Raw genomic sequence first — 13,676 nt, 5'->3', positions numbered from 1 at the left:
AGAGTTTTAAAGAAAGATAAACTTATATGTATACAAATGTAAGGTTAAATACAATGAAGGCATAGAATCTGACTATAACAATGAGAATTATAAAATATTTTTAAAAAATGTACTGATAAAGTAGTTAAAAAGGTTAAAGCAAGGAAGAGGAAAAATTAAATAGAATAAGAAAAAAATTTAAGAAATTTAATTTTGAAAGGATAAAGAATCATGGGAAAAAAAATCCATGAATTCTATGTGCTGTATTCCACTAGCTCTGGAGTTCTGCAGTTCTCACTGATCAGTGAACTTGGTCTGGTTAGATGATTTTGCTGATCTTCTTCAGCAGGGGCCTGCTGCAGTGATTCTCAAAAGTCTTTGCCTGAGGCAGACTTGCACCACCTTTCCCAGGGGCAAGGTTAAGTAATATGCTTGGGTTTGCTCTCTGTAGCTTTTGTTCCCTGAAACCTTTCTGTACAGCTTTGGGGGACATTAATGAAGATGGTGGCCTCCCAATCTCCAGGATGTTGGAGCCATCAGCTTGAGGCACCACTCTTCACTGAGCCCTCAGAGAAAATCACTCCTGTCTCCCTGGTCTCGGCTCCACTCTATGCTCACCCAGCCTGTGACTGAGCGTTTCTATCTCTGGTACATGACCCAGCCCCATTTGGCGTCTCCAAACCCAGCAAATTCCTACAGTGCACTCCCGTGCCACCCCCAGGGCGGGGGAAGGTGAGTCTCCCTGGATCTGCCACTTGTGGAGTCCCTGCTTGAAGAGTAGTGGCCCAACTGTGCCAGGGATTATGATTTATGGCAACCCTGAGCTGAGAGCCCCCTCCTTGGCTCCGTCTCTGAAGCTGGCTTCCCTGCTCTGATGCCTGGGAGGTCTGCCACAGTCAGGCACCTCTGGTTTTTCTGTGACCTTGAGGGGCCTGAGACCCCACTGTCCCAATGAAAGTTCCAGCCCCTGTTTAGTCTCTGGAGCGATGTCCCTCAGCAAAGCAGACTTTTTAATGTTCTGATTTTGTGCTCTGGTGCTCCACCACTTTCTGGGAGCTGGTCCCTCTCCCTGAAGTCTCTCTTCCCTTGTATCACCTTGGATTCACTTCTCCACACGTCCTACCTTTCAGAAAGTGGTTGCTTTTCTGTTCCTAGAATTGCTGCTCTTCTTTTCTTTGATCTCCTGTTGAGTTTGTAGGTGTTCAGAATGGTTTGATAACTATCTAGCTGAACTCCTGGGACCTGATAAAATTTAGGTCTTCTACTCCTCTGCCATATTGCTCCTCCCTGTCTCAGATCTTCTAATGTATAATTATATGTGGGAGACTCATACCTCCCTGTGGTAGTGATTGCTCATTATCCCCCAAATATATTCTCCTTTCTTCATCAACAATAGAACCTCAGTTCTTCAGCTGACTACATAGTCATTAAGAAATAACTACATGGGGGTATTTAGGTGGCTCATTTGTTTGAGCATCTGACTCTTTGTTTTGGCTCAGGTCATGATCTCAGCATGGTGAGATTGAGTCCCACATCAGGCTCTGTGCTGAAGCCTGCTGAGATTGAGCCTCACAATGGGCTCCATGCTGGCAGTGGAGCCTGCTTAAGATTCTGCCGAAACGCTTGGGTGGCTCGGTTGGTTGGATGGCTGCTTTTGGCTCACGTATGGTCCTGGAGTCCTGGGATTGAGTCCTGCATCGGGCTTCCAGCTCCACGGGGAGTCTGCTTCTCTCTCTGACCTTCTCCTCACTCATGTTCTCTCTCACTGTCTCTCTTGCAAATAAATAAATAAAATCTTAAAAAAAGAAAGAAAAGATTCTTTCCACCTCTCCCCACCCTCCTCTCTCTCTCTTAAAAAACAACAACCACCACCAAAACAAACAAACAAACAAACAAAAAAACCCAAACACTAAGAATACATTTCCCAGCCACTTTTGCAGCTGGGGGTAGCCATGTGACTATGTTCTGAGCAATTGATTGAAAGCATAAGCAGTATGTGCCACTAGTAGGAAATTTCTTTAACAAGAAGGGGCATGCCTTTCCCATTCTTTTTCTACTTTCTGCTGGATGGAATGGGAGCAATCATGGCTAAAACCCTAACAGCCATCCAAGGCTGAAATTATCAAGATGGAGTAACAGAATAGGAATATAGATCTCTGACACTGTGGGGATATCATACCAATCCTTCTTGAAAATGAGAGGAAACTATGCCCCATGCTGTTTAAGTCACTATTACTTCCTTTTCATTTCTACTTTTCCATATAAGATTAATCCTAACCAGGAACTAATGGTTTTGAGAATACAATGTGGTAATATAATTATCCCAGTGCTTGGTCACAGAGCACTTACACAATATATATCTCATATTATTCAGAGCTCACCTTGGTAACTGAATTAGGTTTAGGGATAACAAATTGGTTTAGGGATAATGCTAGGGTGTGAAGAGAGATCATCAAGGGCATTGTGATGGGTTGATATTCATATAGGCTGTTGCCATATTCCTTTGGGACAAATGTCAGATTTGAGGGAGAGGGGCTCCCAAGTGGTATCTGGAATGTACCAGCACATTCTGATGTGGTATTTCTGTATGAAACTAAGAGTGCCAATACAGAAGAGGCCTGCTGCAGTAGTGGTCATGACACTACAGTATCATGGAGATGGAGTGCTGTGACAGCAAATAGTAGTATATTCTTTGGATGGTAAAAGTGTGGTAAGACACAGAGACCTGCCTCTAGGACCTGGTTTCCAGGAACCATGTGGATATAAGGCCTAAGGCAGATGCTGCAAAACAAAAACAAAAACAACCCCAAACCCAAACCAAAACCAAAACCCAAACCCACCCTAAGGATACTTTCTCCTCTATCCCTCACCATAGCTAACTTGAACCAGAAGGAGGAATTTCAGTGGAGCTAGAATTCCTCCAATTTTGCAAGTGGGAACTAAGCCAGAGAAGGGGAATTTTGTTACTTTTTTTTCTATGTGACTGTATTCTGTCCTAGGCTGGTGGTCTGGACAACAGCTGTTGCTCATAAATCCAGGAATGACAAGCTGAAAATGAACCATGGAAGGTCAGAATGTTTATATAGACCTATAATCTTTGAAGTCAAGGGCCTCAAGAGTAATTTCCACACTACTGCAGCCTGCTGAAGAGGCACCAACTCCCATCCCCCATTTGAAATTCTGATATAACTGGCTCACTCAGGAATATGAAATTACTAGGGGTATTAACATGTAAAGTGTTCATGTGTTCTGAACATCGATTCCTGCTTTGCTTTGTCCAGTTCTTTTTATTCATATTTTTCTGGTCCTTTTTAGCTGGTCAAATTTAGTCTGTTAAAAAGTTCCAATTTCATATCTGATTCAAAGTTTGCTCCTTACCCTATGCTATCCAGATGAGTGGATTAGAGAACTAGGAGAAGATGCAGGGGCAATGTATTATTCTCCTCTGTTCTTTCCCCTCCTTGTAATTTACCTTCTCTTGTATTGTTTTGTAGCTGTCTGTTAGGGATAGGGATATACCTCTGGCCTCACACTGGCTAGATTTGCTTCTAGCTCTTGCTGGTAGTTGCTGCTGCTGTGTTTATCCTCTGTGTGCCCAGGTGGGGTATATGGCTTTTATGGGAGTGATGGCTAGCTTTCCTAAAGCATCCTGTTACTGAGAACTCTCTCAGAGAGGAGAAGCTTGGTCTCTTGCAGTCATTTCCAGAAGTCAATGTGCCTAACCTCTTTGCTGGGTGGGTTGCCATGACTATTGGCCCTGAATCTGCCTGTATAGCGCTAAGCCTCCTGCTCTCCTACTTCATGCTCTTTTACCTGGAGTCACAGAACTGCTGTGGTCCTTTTCTTTGACTTTCAAGGACATCGAGGATCTGGGGGTGGGGGGGAGTATCATTCTGCTCTCTTCCAGGTTACATTGTGCTATTATCATTTCACATTCTGTTGGGATGTATTGCTCTAGCAAGTTGCCTGCCTTCAGAAATCTCCAGGTGAAGAGCAGGCCCCAGCCTCCATATTCACAAGCACTCTCTTCCCATAGAGAACCTATATTATACTCCCTAAGGATTTTTACCTTGTTCCACCCAAAGACAAGAGAGTAAGTATACAGAGTCTACACTCTTCGGGCATTCTCCCAAGAACAAGATTCTAGTCCACTCTTACAGATTCTTTCCAAATCTATGAGAGATTCTCTTGGAGACTATCTCCTATTTTACTTGACTTTGATGGAAGGGAGAAAAGAAACTTTTCCTTTTTTCCACCAGGCTGAAAACTCTAATAAGTTGCTCTTTCTCTTCCTCCAGGCCTCAGGGGAGTAGATTGGAAGTGGAGGGTAGTTGAGGATGGTAGATGACACTATGGCCAGTAAGCCCTGGGGAAAATATCTGATCCGATCTGTTGGTGGCTCTCTTTAGACCATGAGGTAATCTAGGTGACAAGACACTTCAAGTCTGGAGCTAGAGGCCCTGAGTTCAAATCCTGGGTCTTATAGTTACAAACTGTCACTGAGCAGCTTACTTAAATTTTCACTGCTTCAGTTTTCTCTTACCTAAAATAGTGTTAATAATGGTGTTTACATTATAGGGTTATTGTGAGAAGTAATTGGATTAAGATTTATAAAGTACTTAGTCTAGTGCCTGGTATGTAATAAATGTCATGCAAGTGGTTATTGTTGTTATTATTACTTGCCCTCAGCTTTAGACTATAGTCACCTATTTTGTGACAATAATAGAAGTCCCCTTCAACATGCTGTTATGTGTGATGGATAGATCATGAAACTGACCTAGGAATAAGGAAGGACATTTAGAATTGCTTATAGTAGCATTTATTAAATTGAGGCTGAGCAAAGAAACATACTCAGTGTTCCTATTTGTATGTCCCACTAGAAAGACCAGGAAAATAATCTTGGGTGGGTTATTGGTCCATCTATTCCCAGTTAGTAAATTTAGGAGGCTTCCCTTCTGGCAGAATAGATGCTGTGTCAGAATATATTCATTCAAATTAGGAGCCAATGCATTCCTAATAAATGCTCCACATGCACTAAAGCGAATTATATGCTGCATAAACTCTGACAGGGTTTTTCCAAACTTTGCACTGGATAGAAAAGCTTGTTTTATTAATATATTGAATAACAGCATTCTGTAAACAACTCATACTTTTTAGATTTACTCCTGTTAAAGAATGCCATACTTAAGTGCTTGGAATTGACACTTGGAAATGAAATACTGCTGCAAATAATGGGGGAATTGTCGATGTATTTTATACCTCTCTTCCCCAAATCAAAAGGTCTCATAAATACAGTCTCTAAAAGTGTCGGTGGGGGAGTTAACATAACTGTACAAGCAATAAGGCTGACCTTTCAATGTAATTTATTTTTGATTTGCTCAATCTTTTTTTATTAAAACTAGCACATCTAAAGCAGAATTAAATCCTATTATAACAGGTATGTGATCATATCAGGCTCTCCCTGCCAGCGATCCACTTTATTAAAAGTTACTTTGTTTCAAGGAGGATAACCTGATCAGGGCAGTGGGATGCCTTTGGAAGACTGAGGACAGCAGGGTAAGGATGATTTTATTTTCCTGTGAGCGTCTGCTGTTACCAGAGAAATCAAAGAATATTTATGAGCATTTCTTTTGTGTTTGGAAAGCCCTGGTGGGATGTAATCTTTTCTCTGTGTTTATAAAGGTTATTTCTTTCTGGAGTTATTTTGGCTTGGGGACAGGTGGGTCATCAAGCCGTCCTGCATTATGACCCACACATTACTTAACTTGCAATTATTTTCATGTGCAGTGGTCTAAGTGACCACTGAAAGGGGAAAAGCCTTTGAAATGCTACTTAGATACAGATCCACTTGATAAAACTAGTCTTCAGTTTTTGGCCCATATTAGTATACCTAATGCTACTAGATCTTTATTCTTTTTTTATTTAAATTCAATTAACTAACATATAGTACCTCATTAGTTTCAGATGTAGAGTTCAGTAAGTCATCAGTTGCATGTAACACCCAATGCTCATCACATCTACTAGATCTTAAGAAAAAGACTTAGAATTTTAAAAACTATCGTTGAGTGGTTTGACTTGTTTTCTCTTGGTTTCATCTTTTTGTTTCTATATCCTTCTCTCTGCCTAGTCATCTTACTATTCAGCTAATTCCCACATTTTCCAGGAAGCTGCCTATAGTGACCTCTTCCCTCCTTCCAAATTTGGTCACTTATAGTTTATATCCATCAACTGGCCACTGATATGAATGGATTTTTCAATCTGAGAACTCCAGGAGAGAAGGTCAAGCCAGGCTCATTCCTCTTCGTAGTGAGTTTGAGGAGAAATAGGGAATGATCAAGGAAAAAATGTATGACCACAAGGTGGCAGTAACACAATGAGATTTATTTGGTTGCCAAGTTGATAGGTTTTTCATGGTGGGGATGGGCTGGAGGTAGTGAAGATGTCCCTTATGGCATGAAACCTTTAAAAGGCTACAATGTAGGGTCCACTACCCAGAAAGGAAGGAGAGAAGGACAGCAAAAAATTTCCAGGGGAAGGAGAATTGACAGGGAGCTTACAGGTCTAGGTAATGTTGCTCAACAGTATAATGGGGATCTTCTAGGTTAGAGAGTTCTGAAGGGCAGCAGTGACTTGTGGGTATAGAAGCAGTAGGCTCTAAATGGCAAAAATCTGCCTATTTGGGCTGTATTTAAAACAACCCAGTGTCTAAAGTGGTGCTTGGGTGGCTCAGTCAGTTAAGTGTCTGACTCTTGGTTTTGACTCAGCTTGTGATCTCAGGAATCAAGCCCTGCCTTGGGCTCTATGCTCAGGGGAATCTTCTTGGGATTCTCTCTCTCCCTTTCCCTCTGCCCCTCTGTTTACACATGTGCACGCTCTCTCTCTCTCTCTCAAATACCTAAATAAATCTTTAAAAAACACAATTAGAAATGTAAAGATTTTGAGTTTGGCACTTATTGGTTTTTGAGCGAACAGATCCTAGTCTGTTATGAATAAGTCAACAACATAGGACTCATATACAGAAGCTGTCTTTGTCTCATTTATATAACATCTTTTAGGATTGTTAAAGGATGCTACACAGTGACTGAAACAGAAAGCAGAATTTATTGCTTGTTTAAGCAAGGGAGATCTTCACTTTTAAGGTGTAGATTATGTGAGAAAAAAAGATGATTATTTTTATGTAGGGTTTTGGAAAATGTGGAATTCAGGCATTGGTGCATTCCAGAAGCAAAAGTGTTTAGGGACTTCAGTAACCACGTTACCATAGCTAAAGTTTGGAGTGTATCTGCTCTTGACTGGTGGATGTTCCCAGGCACGGGGCTACCACTGGTTGGCTTTCACTTGATTACTAGTACAAAGTGTCACTGACAAAAGAAATGGGTTTAAAACTGGCTTTGGGGGTTACTTCTTGTTATATCCAGAGAAAAAAAATCAGTTTTTTTTCCTTACAAAATTTTTGTTATTAGCACCTCACACAGTATTTTGCAAGAAAGGACCACTCAGTAAGCACTCGCAGAATAAATGGGTAGCATATGTGTATCATTTGAAGACACACTGGCTTCTAGTCTCCCCAGCATTGAAGCGCCTTCCTGGGGTTTAAATGTTAAAGAACAATAGCATTTATCACATGTCTTTATCTTCTGTATTTCCAAACAAAGCACTTTCACAACCATCATCTTACTTGATTCTCTCTTTGCCTTCTGGGGCAGGGAAGGGAAAGAATATTGCTCTCTCTATTAGTAAATGAGAGGTGAAGTGAAATGTCCAAGGTCACAAAATATTGGATTTTTGGATTCCACATTTCTTTGCCTCTTGTAAAGGGAGTGTACACACCTGTACCCCTGAAACAAATAATACATTATATGTTAATAATAAAAAATAAAATGTAGGGCTAACAGAGCAGAGATTTCCATTTGGTGTGCAGAGATACTGGTCCCCTCACTCTCAGATGGGCAGGGCCATTTTCTTTTTCTATGTGTGTCCTCATGTGAAAATATGAGAAGAACTGCATGGAAGTGCCATTTAGCACATATGTGGGTCTGTACAGATTGTATATAACTCTCTATGAAATAATAATACCTTACATTAGATTGTTATATTAGAGTTTACAAAGGTCAGGTTCTCATTTAATCACACTAAACCTGTTATGTAGACATGGTAGGGATTAGTATTACATTTTAAAAATAGAAAAATAGACAGTTTAGAAAACAGAGTAAAACTTTATTTTTTTTCCAAAGATTTATTTAAAGAGAGAGCATGAGCAGAAAGAGGGTTAGAGGGAGAAGGAAAGAGAATCTCCAGCGTACTCCCAGCTGAGTATGGAGCCCTACATGGGGCTCAGTCTCATGACCCTGAGATCATGACCTGGTTGAAACCAAGAGTCAGACACTCAACTGAGCCACACAGGCACCCCAAGAGTGTAAAACTTTAATTTTGTCATCTCAGTCACTTATAATTTTAATAATTTTTTAAAAAATGGAAATATAATTTTCTAATATAATTATAATCAAACAACACATATAATTTACTATCTGGTCATAGCATAAACATTTTTCCATATACTAGTACCACATTTATCACTATCATTTTTTAAATTTTTAAATTTTTTTATAAACATATATATATATATATATATTTAATTTTTTATTTTTTATAAACATATATTTTTATCCCCAGGAGTACAGGTCTGTGAATCGCCAGGTTTACACACTTCACAGCACTCACCAAAGCACATACCCTCCCCAATGTCCATAACCCCACCCCCCTTCAGCCAACCCCCCTCCCCCCAGCAACCCTCAGTTTGTTTTGTGAGATTAAGAGTCACTTATGGTTTGTCTCCCTCCCAATCCCATCTTGTTTCATTTATTATTCTCCTACCCACTTAAGCCCCCATATTACTATCATTTTTAATGCCCATAAAATATTGTACCAAGTGAATACACTATAATTTATTCTTTATGTACTATGATTTACTCTGTTGTTGCTTCCATCTTTCTGTTATTATAAGTTCATTCACAATGACTATACTTATGGGAAAATAATCTTCCATCACCAAATTTTGTGTTACTTCTAGAGTTATAGAAATTTATTTAACTTTAGTTGTTCAATTTTAAAAATTAAAGATTTGTATATATAGAGACAAATTGTTTTCCAAAAGGCTGACTACAATTTGCACTTCCACCATGAAAGTATTAGAGTAAATTTAACCACAATTTTGTGTGACACATACCATCACCCCCATTTTCCAGATGAAGACATTGAGGCCCAACATCACACAGTGTTACCCAGCTTTCAATTTGTATATTTAACAAAAGTATATAGTGGATACTATGTGCCAGGCCCTCTTTCAAGCACTTTAAAAATATTAACTTATGGGGGGCGCCTGGGTGGCTCAGTTGGTTAAGCAACTGCATTCGGCTCAGGTCAGGGTCCTGGAGCCCGGGATCGAGTCCCGCATCAGGCTCCCAGCTCCATGGGGACTGCTTCTCCCTCTGACCTTCTAGCCTCTCATGCTCTCACTCACTGTCTCTCTCTCAAATAAATAAATAAAATCTTTTTTTTTTTTTTATTTTTTTATTTTTTATTTTATTTTTTATTTTTTATAAACATATATTTTTTATATACATATATTTTTATCCCCAGGTCTGTGAATCACCAGGTTTACACACTTCACAGCACTCACCAAATCACATACCCTCCCCAATGTCCATAATCCCACCCCCTTCTCCCAAACCCCCTCCTCCCGGCAACCCTCAGTTTGTTTTGTGAGATTAAGAGTCACTTATGGTTTGTCTCCCTCCCAATCCCATCTTGTTTCATTTATTCTTCTTCTACCCACTTAAGCCTCCATGTTGCATCACCACTTCCTCATATCAGGGAGATCATATGATAGTTGTCTTTCTCTGCTTGACTTATTTCGCTAAGCATGATACGCTCTAGTTCCATCCATGTTGTTGCAAATGGCAAGATTTCATTTCTTTTGATGGCTGCATAGTATTCCATTGTGTATATATACCACATCTTCTTGATCCATTCATCTGTTGATGGACATCTAGGTTCTTTCCATAGTTTGGCTATTGTGGACATTGCTGCTATAAACATTCGGGTGCATGTGTCCCTTTGGATCACTACATTTGTATCTTTAGGGTAAATACCCAATAGTGCAATTGCTGGGTCATAGGGTAGTTCTATTTTCAACATTTTGAGGAACCTCCATACTGTTTTCCAGAGTGGCTGCACCAGCTTGCATTCCCACCAACAGTGTAGGAGGGTTCCCCTTTCTCCGCATCCTCGCCAGCATCTGTCATTTCCTGACTTGTTGATTTTAGCCATTCTGACTGGTGTGAGGTGATCTGTCAGTCAAATAAATAAATCTTTAAAAAATATTAACTTATTTTATACTCAGAGAAACATTATATAGTATGTATAACTATTATATTATTTTTTTTTTAGGTAAAGAAACTGAGGCACAGTGAAGCTAAGTATCTTGCTCAAGGTTACACAGCTAGTAAGTGGCAGAGGAGAGATTTAAACCCATGAAGTCTGGCATCATAAATATATAGAGAGAGCTGACAACAAAACTGTAGGGTAGTATAAGAGAGACTGAGGATAATGACTTTTGCCCTGCCCAACTCACAGAATGTTTGAGAAGAAGAAACAAACAAACAAACAAACAAAAAATGGAAGTTAAGGAGTTTTGAAAATTGGGAAAGGCTGTACACATGAGGAAACATTATTATTACTATTTAAATTTTGAAATACCATTTGTAATCAGAGATTCTACATTTCCCTTCAGGTATTGCCTCTCCTGCTCCTTGCTTTCCTCTACGTTTTCATGACTGTTTTCAAGTGCAATCTCCATTCCAAGAGTTCTGTATCCCTCCTCCTTCTTTCTTGTAATGCTCTGAGGCTGCCCTCTCTAGCAGTGAGGCATGTGGCACTCCTCATAAGAGCTAGGCTTTTCTTGTCCCATAATCTAAGGTGACAAGTAAACAGTAGTTACAATTTCGTGCCAAATCTCCCTCTTTAAAAACCTCTTCAAAAATTACATGTGAGCTTGCTTTTGGGCCAGCAGGGCTTTTGTTAAGACTAGAAAATCTAGGGACACCTGGGTGGCTCAGTTGGTTGGACGACTGCCTTCGGCTCAGGTCATGATCCTGGAGTCCTGGGATCGAGTCCCGCATCAGGCTCCCAGCTCCATGGGGAGTCTGCTTCTCTCTCTGACCTTCTCCTCGTTAATGCTCTATCTCACTGTCTCTCTCTCAAGTAAATAAATAAAATCTTTAAAAAAAAAAAAAAAAAAAAAAAAAGACTAGAAAATCTAAGAGGTATGGGGTCCTGATCTGTGAATGATTAGTGTGATACAGCCTGTGATGAAGTAATAATGACTAATTTTTATGAAACTTTTAAAAAACATGAATTTTTTAAACATGGCTTCTGAGGACTTAATGCTTTAGGTCTTTATTCCTCAATCTATAGTATGCAGACAATGGAATCTGAGGTGGAAGCAAGGAGCCTGCATTTTTAACAAGCTATCATGGCTGTATATAATGCTACTGGTCCAGGGATCACACACTGGGAAACATAGTCTGGATAGTCAAATGCCATGGGCCTCTAAGGAATATGGTTTGCATTCCATGGAGTTCTATATACTCCAGTTCTCTGAAGATTAAATTAGATTAATCTGTCTTCATGACTCTGTTCTGACTCTGAATGAAAGGCTGAACAAGGTTGTCTATACAACCATGAAAATAGTCTGGAAATTGACCAAAGCCATACCCATTGAAAGGCATTTATTCAAGAAAATCCACTGAATCTTGGTAAGGATAGTGCGAATCTGTGATGTTTTAACTTGGACTTACCACCGTCTTCCAGCTCCATGGAAGAGAAGTTCTACCTGAGAGGGCAGGAAAGACAGTGAATGCTGTCAGAGGGAGCTGGCTTTGTTTGGAGTTGACTTTGGAGCATAGTGTGGAAAAAATCCATGTCCAAGGGTACTGTCAAAGACAATGTCAATACCAGTGGCAAAGAATTGGGAAGGTTGTTGTTAGCCTTAGAAATCATATTGTTTGGGGAAAATCAACAAAACATCAGCCAGAAATTTAACAGGAAGATTTAGCAAATAGACAACCAAAGGGGTCCTTGCTAAAATCCCACTTACCTCTGGTGGTCTGCAAGGCTGTGCACATATCAAAGCTGTGCCCACTTCAGAGAGACAAGAAGGGTCCCTGGCAAGATACTCATCCCTGGATAAATGTAAGGCCTTGGGAAACAAATGGAGAGTTTTAGAAGGGAGGGGTGGAGGATTGGTGAACCTGGTGATGGGGATTAAGGAGGGCATGGATTGCATGGAGCACTGGGTGTTATATGCAAACAATGAGTTATAGAATACTACAACAAAAACTAATGATGTACTGTATGGTGACTAACACATCATAATTTAAAAATGTGAGGCCTTGTAGAAGTAGGCTTGTAAATTGCTTGAATTTTGAAAGTGTTTAAGTACAACCTCTGACCAGTTATTGGCTGCTCACTAAGTTATGCTTATCCAGTAAAAACCCTCAGGAAGGCAGGTTTAAAAAAGAAACTGAAAAACAGCAGGAACATCAGAGGCCATATACTGCAGGGGAAATTTGTTCCAAGGAATTAGTCTAGGCACATCAAGAAACAAACAAACAAAAAAACCAACCAGCAACAATGACCACCCTGGGCAGTATTAGAATTCAGAGTTGCTATAATATCTAATTAAAAAAAGTTATTTCTTCCTGGTGATTCACAGACCTGTACCCCTGGGGATAAAAATATATGTTTATAAAAAAAAAGTTATTTCTTTCAACAAAAATTTATGAGACATGAAAGAAATAGGAAAGTGTGACTCATACACAGGGAAAAAGCAGAAATTGTCTAGAAATTGTCTTTAGGGGCCACAAATGTTCAGCTGAGCAGACAGATACCTGAAAACAGCTATTATAAATATGTTCAAAGAATTAAAGGGAGGGGCCCTGGGTGGCTCAGTGGGTTAAAGCTTCTGCCTTCAGCTCGGGTCATGATCCCAGGGTCCTGGGATCGAGCCCTGCATCAGGCTCTTTGCTCATCGGGGAGCCTGCTTCCTCCTCTCTCTTTGCCTGTCTCTTTGCCTACTTGTGATCTCTCTCTCTGTCAAATAAATAAATAAAATCTTAAAAAAAAGAATTAAAGGGAACCATATTTAAAGAATTAAGAAAAACATGATTATAATGATTTATCAAATAGAGAATATCAATCAAGAGAGAAATTATAACAAAGAACTAAATAAAAACTCTGGAATTGTAAAGTCTAGCGACCAAAGTGAAAAATTTTCTAGAGGGGCTCAACAGCACATTTGAATTGGTTAGAATAATAAATTAGTCACTTTGGGGATAGATTAATAGAGATCAGGAAGTTTGAGGAACAATGACAAAGAAAAATGAACAGAGCCTCAGAAACCTGTGGGACACCATTAAATGTACCAGCATACATATTCCCAGAAAGAAAGGAGAGAAAGAAAGATAGAAAAAAATTTGAAGAAATAAAAAGTGATCACTGGATCCCAAATAGGATAGACATAAGAAGAGCCACAGCCAGAAGCATCATATTTAAACTGCTGAAAACCAAAAAGAAAGAGAAAAATGTTGAAAACAAGAGAAAAATTACATACCATCTACAAGGCAACCAAAATAAAA

At 39.7% G+C, this 13,676-nt stretch overlaps 1 pseudogene; it reads left to right on the top strand.

Moving 5' to 3' along the window:
* Nucleotides 1–631: 631 nt before the first annotated feature.
* Nucleotides 632–13,676, top strand: part of LOC131821066 (actin-related protein 2/3 complex subunit 5-like protein) — a 59,721-nt pseudogene continuing 46,676 nt past the window's right edge.

The sequence above is a fragment of the Mustela lutreola genome, chromosome X (assembly GCF_030435805.1).
Source record: "Mustela lutreola isolate mMusLut2 chromosome X, mMusLut2.pri, whole genome shotgun sequence".
Lineage (NCBI taxonomy): Eukaryota > Metazoa > Chordata > Mammalia > Carnivora > Mustelidae > Mustela > Mustela lutreola.
The sequence above is the reverse complement of the archived record's forward strand: the minus strand, read 5'-3'. Positions and strand labels throughout refer to the sequence as shown.